Source organism: Athene cunicularia (genome assembly GCF_003259725.1).
Source record: "Athene cunicularia isolate RWA chromosome 1 unlocalized genomic scaffold, athCun1 chr1_part1, whole genome shotgun sequence".
Classification (NCBI taxonomy): Eukaryota; Metazoa; Chordata; class Aves; order Strigiformes; family Strigidae; genus Athene; species Athene cunicularia.
The window spans coordinates 93,406,540-93,412,539 of record NW_020799091.1 but is presented as its reverse complement, the minus strand read 5'-3'; the positions used below and the strand labels follow the sequence as shown (position 1 = coordinate 93,412,539).

The 6,000-nt window shown below is 36.4% G+C and overlaps 1 protein-coding gene across 1 annotated transcript in view; it reads left to right on the top strand.

The window, feature by feature from the left end:
• The first annotated feature begins 328 nt into the window (after nt 1–328).
• The window catches only part of TRAPPC10 (trafficking protein particle complex 10), a 44,338-nt gene continuing 38,666 nt past the window's right edge, over nt 329–6,000 (top strand). Inside the window, exon 1 of the mRNA XM_026844316.1 lies at nt 329–452. The gene's annotated coding sequence lies outside the window, so the exon portion shown is untranslated. The remainder of the gene's footprint in view (nt 453–6,000) is intronic.

Below are 6,000 nucleotides of genomic sequence, written 5' to 3'. Positions count from 1 at the left end.
CAGGGAGGTGGTGGAGTCCCCATCCCTGGAGGTGTTTGAGAGTCTTTTAATGGCAAGTGGACAAACTTGGGTCTGTTTCTGTATGTTTCAGGGCTATAGTAAATAATAAAACCGGACGTCATGCTTACAGGTGCTTAGGGGAAGAGAGTCAAATACAATAAATCTCGAACCCCAAACTTTTTGCCAGCGAGCTTTGTGTAGTTTTGCTCTGTGTAAGAGAAGTCACGAGAAGTAAGACATCCTGCATCCTCTGTGGTGAGGATAGATTCCCGCTGACATTATAATTTAATCTGTAACTGCTGGGCTTTGGTTTCATCTCTGAGACAGTTCATTTAACAAGCCGGATTGCGTAGTTCCAGCGATGAATTCGTGCTTCCAGGTGTCGGAGGCAGGCAGCTGGGACATGTGGGTGCCAGTCCTGGTGTAAAACGTGAGCTCCCATGCTCTTACAGGTATAGAGAGTTGCACACAAAGTTCACCACAGGTGAACTGGACTCGACATAAGGAAGTGTTTCTTTACCGAGAGGGTGGTCAAACACTGGAGCAGGCTGCCTAGGGAGGTGGTCGATGCCCCAAGCCTGTTGGTGTTACGAGGTGTTTGGACAGTGCCCATAATAACATGCTTTGACTTTTGGTCAGCCCCAAAGTGATGAGGAAGTTGAACTAGATGATTGTTGTAGGTCTCTTCCAAGTGAAATTGTCTATTCTATTCCGACTGCATTTGTAATGCTTGTAATAAAAAAGTGAGCGAGAATGGTGTAGAGAATTCTGCTGCTTTTTTTTTTTTTTTTTTTTTTTTTTGTTCTCAGTCAAAAATATATCAGTGACATAACAAACTACATATTTCTACTTTATCAGTAGAACGCTGGCAATGCTTTATGTGTGTGAAACTTTCACAGGCATGTGTTATTACAAAGCAAGCATCGATGATCAAGGTCTTCAACTGATAGTGGTAGTTAGAAAAAATTATCCAGCTATAATCTCATAACTATATAATTACATAACTCTGTGTGTCTATATTTTTTCTTCAGACTATTTTATAAATGTGCTTTTTTTCTTTCTTAAACTTTTTTTTTTGGATGCAGTTCATAAATTGAAGTCAGAGATATATGTATTGAATCTTCTGTACTTACATACTTCAAGACTTTTGAAATCCATTTCACTTCAGATTTAAAGTCAGAAAAATGCACATATCAAAAACATCTGGAGGATATTGTTGCTGTCCTTGTTGGCGTTACCACTACTGTTCAGGCTGTGGCAGATTGCTTTTTAGGTTTGCTGACTTTACTCTGTATTTGAAATTGGAGTGTTTGGGGGTGGGGTGCGTGTCCATGTCAGTCCTTACTGTTCCTGTATGATTTAATAAGTAACGTAAGTTTCAGTCTGTTGAAGGACATGCAGTTTTACCTCAGGCTTGATTTTTTTTGTTGGTAAATGCAAAAAAGAACTCTTGCCTCTTTGTGCAAGGAAATTAGAAAAATTCCAAACATTAAATTTCATCAGATTTCAGTCAAGCCCAATAATCTGATGCTGAAAATAAATATTAAAGTAGTGAGTGAGTGTATGTTATGTTTGCAAAATATTTTGGACTTACCACTATACAGTATGGTCGCAGCATACTTACAAATGAAATATGAGGTGAACATTATGTATCATTTGTATGCCTTGCTCCTGAACTAAAGGAATTCTTTCTGGTGCTGTGAACAAGTATGACAGTAGTATCTTTACTGGTATGGAGTAGAACAGCTTGGTCTGAGACAAACTAAAAAATAAGGCTAATTGAGTAAAAGTGCTCAGAGATAACCTCTCTGGTGAGTGTAGTAAGGGTGACTTGATACCATTTTTAAACTAAAACATTTGCTTTTAATGGGGAATGTGTTTTGCTTTAGCTGGTTTAGTTTCCCTTTTTCCTCTGTCCATGGAAGTGGAGTACTTGGAGACTGTAGTACTTCAAACAAATGTACTCAACAAAAATGACTTACTTGAAGGAAAGCTCTTCTAAGCATTATATTGGTTGGAGATTTATGAGGAGGTGAAGCTTGGCCTTCCAGGGAAAGAATTGTTGGCTCAATACTGGTTTGTTGGAAAACACATTCAAAGTCAAGGTATTAGAAGCTGTTCAACAAATAACTGTCTATATTTGTTTTGTGGTTCTGATTTCAGGCAGCTGGGAGTTGTCTGGAGTAACTGCCCCACCTAGCAGGTGCACATGAGAGGAAAACAGACCTGCAAGGGGATGGCTAGCTTTTCATTATATGCAGGAAGAGTGGAGGTTAAGTAAGGTTGTGTCTCAGAACATAAGTGTTTCCTTTCTAAGGTTTAGATTAATCGTCAGATAAATATTTGTATCATAAAATAAATGTTGTTAACTCTTAGGGTTTATCCTTAAGAAGGGAGAACCAAAGAGTGAGTTTTGTTTGGAATTAAACTTATTTTTCAACACTGTGCATACCAGAGATGTTTTGTAAACAAATGTTTTTATCTACTTGATAAAAATTTGACAGTACTCTGAAAGAAATGCTTCTTTGTTAGACTTAGGCTTTCAAATCTGTGAGTTAGCCTGTATTGTAACAGTAGTTATTTGCTGTACTGGTACAATCCTGAGTTTAGCACTTTATGTATGTATAGACTTCAGCCTATAGAATAAAAATGGCAGATTCCACATGGCTTGTATATTTGATGCCAAATTGCAAATGCAGTTTTTGTCATGACTGTTCACATTAGCAACTTAATAATTTTGTCCTCAGAATTTGTATATAGATGTATTAGCCTTGTATTTATGGTTATTTGTATTACTGGTAAAATCCCATAGTTTTAAAAGAGAGTTTAAATTAATAGAATTCAACTAGGCAAACTGTCTAACCAAAAACTTCCAGAGATGTTTTCTCCAGGTAGACAGACAACCATATTTTGTAAGTGTGTATAAAGTAGTATATTAATGGAAAGATGCTATTTCTTTATGGTTTTTTTTTTTTGCTTTTCTCAAGATGGCAGTATCCCGTATAGTATTAAATCATTCTTGTCAGTTAGGACTGAGTGCTATGATGATTCTGTTCCAAATTAGTTTGAATCATATTTTTATACTGTTGTTCTTATTAGGCTGTAAACTCTATGAGGAGTTTCACTGTCCAGCTGTGGTTATGCTCTCTCTGGCACATTACCTTGAAAAGTCTCAAGTTTGTAGCAATTTATCTTCATTGCTGCCAGACCTTGTATGTTTACAAAGGATTTTGAGTCAGCTTCTAGCTTTCTCACTGCTGCAGAAATATTAATTTTAGCATTATTAGGTTTTTTAGCATTATTAGGTTTTTTTTTTTTTTTAAAGGCAAGTTGAGTGTTTGCATCAGACATCTTAAACTTGGGTAGTTTCTTTGCAATGTTGACTTGACATAGTCTTTAAAACAATGAAGATTACTTTCCTAGAAAACCAAATCAGCGTTGCTTCCTTCTCATGAGTCCTATTTGAAAGTATAGTTTGAGAAAGTCTTTGGAACTTTAATATTCTTGCAGATAGATAGATAGATAGATAGATAGATAGATATATCAACCAAGTGTTCTGATGAAAGAACTTGTCCTTATGTAGCTGGTTTGCCCTTACATTATGAGCTCTGTCTATCCATAGGCAGAGGGAGTTGAAGACTGAAGACAGTGCTGCTAAATGAAGTAATAGGTTTTTCAGAGCTTTTCTACCAAGGTGTTCTTTTGTAATTATCTTCGTGCAGTTGTTGAATATTCCTTATAAGCTTGTAGTATCTGTTTATATATTGTGTGTGTGCATATTTGTTCTCACTGTCAAGACTCTGTCTTAGTACAATGAACTTTATATATAATCTTTGGAGAGAATGGGATACATCGCTTTCATCTGGTCCGTGTTCAGAATGTGCTGTGATACAGCAAGAGCAAAACCATCAGCAAAATCATTGTAGGCTGAAGAATAGAAAACGTTTGCAAATATCTACAAGAGCAGCATAAACAGAAAAGGTTAATAGATGTGAAGGGGGGGGTGGGAAGAATTTACATCTTTTTGGAGTGAAAATAAATGCTTGCAGTTAAGAATATTGTTTTAGAACTGGAAGAGCTTGATTCTAAAGTTCTGTTACTAGTAGGTAGATGTAATAAAAAATGTACCAACAAGAAGTGGCATGTAGCCCAAGTGATTAGAATGATTTGCTGCTAGTGAGACCCTTTAAGCAACTATATACTATAAATGCATTTTCCCTGTTCTCAAACAGGACTTTTGTCTGCATTTTAAGTCACCACTGTTGCGTAGTTGATCCAATATAATTCTATACTTAAATATCTGGTTACATATGTTGTGAGAAGCAGTGGCATATTCTTGTTAGTGTTAACCCCTATTTTACAGATTTAGTGATTCAGCAGTAAGTAAAGATGTAAAGTTTTACTGGAAGGGTTTTCTTCTGCAGGCTACTACTAGTGAATCAGCTAAGATTTTTATATAGCAATTAAGCTGTCTTGTGTTTCATTTTTTAGACCTTTTTTTGAACATGAATCTGGGTTGGGGGGGGAGAAGGACCTTTAAAAGAAACAAATACTAAAACCTCACTAGCCTTCCAAAACTTAAGCTGGATCTACTTATAGATAGACCAGTGAATTATGAAAAAAAGATTTATAGCAGAACTTTTTACCAGTGGAAAAATAAGTGGGATCAGTGGTTAGCCGTGACTGATACCTGGGGATAAAAACTAGGCAAAACCACCCTGAAGTGTAGTCTTGGCACTGAGCTCTTTTAAAGGTATTTGAAACCTTTTATCTCAGTTGACTGGGTTTGTCATTGGTATCAAAGGAAAATATTTGTCTGCTTCAGTCATCTGACCTGAGGAGTTTTCAGTTTACACTGCCTGTGTAGTTAGTGGCTTGGGATAATTTACTCTAGAGGAAAAAAAATTAATTGTGGGATATTCAGATATTGAGTGACAAAGCCTATAAAAACTAAGAAGATTGAAAAGTGTTAGAAAAAAAATCGATTATTTTTTTGGGGTTTTTTTAGTCAGAGATCAAACTAAAAACTGTCGGTATTTTATGGTTCTTTTGTATCAGACAGCTGCTACAAAGAGTATGTTGTCCTCTTGCAAGTCCTGGTGAGGCGTCATTATGGTTCTTATATCCTTTCTGTACAGATATGCAGCAGAATAAGTGTCCTAGACAGGGGTAGAGAGAAGGGAGGGTGGCTGCACTGACTTGATTTACCAAAATGTCAGGGTGAAAGACAATGTGGAAAGAACGGAAAAAAAGAAAATATGGGACCAACGGCATAAAATTTTAAAAATTAGTACTTTGAACGTTCATGTGGTCTTTTGAAGCTGTATTTGCTAGGATACTCAGTCACCTTTGCATTGTGCTGTAACCTAAATAAGAAGTGTTTTGGTATTAGATGCCTGTCTCTGTTCTTGGGTAGCATAATTTTCAGAATTTTTCCCCAGGATTAGGTTTATGGTTATGAGCTGCTATGTAGAGATACAGCCTGTCCTTGAACAAAAGATATAGATGTTCTTTACTTGGTTCATGTAATCAGTTTTTACAGCCAGGTTCATAATCAAGACTCATTTGGGTAAATTTTGTTCGTCTTTTGCCTGACCTGGCCATCTTAACAATTTTGGATGTCAGTTTGGTGGACATCGAGTCTTTTGAAGGTCATAGAAACCTTAACTTGCACTGTCTGATTCAGTGTTTGATTTCGGTTTATTGTAAAACCCTTTTAAGGTTCTGCTGCTTAATTTGCATTTGATTTCTGGACAGATACCTCTTTGTCTTAATTTGTTTGTGAAGCGTTTAGATAAATGGCAAAGGGCATACTTTCTGAACTTTATAATGTGGAAAGAGAGGAAATGTGCTTTCTCCTTCCCTTTCTCCAGAAGTGTTTCTTTCTAATGTATATCATTTGAACGTTACTGCTTTCTATTATTTTGTTAGTGAAAATGTGTTACTACTTCACATACAAAAGCACCCTGTACTTGATGTGACATCACTTACAGAAAAAAC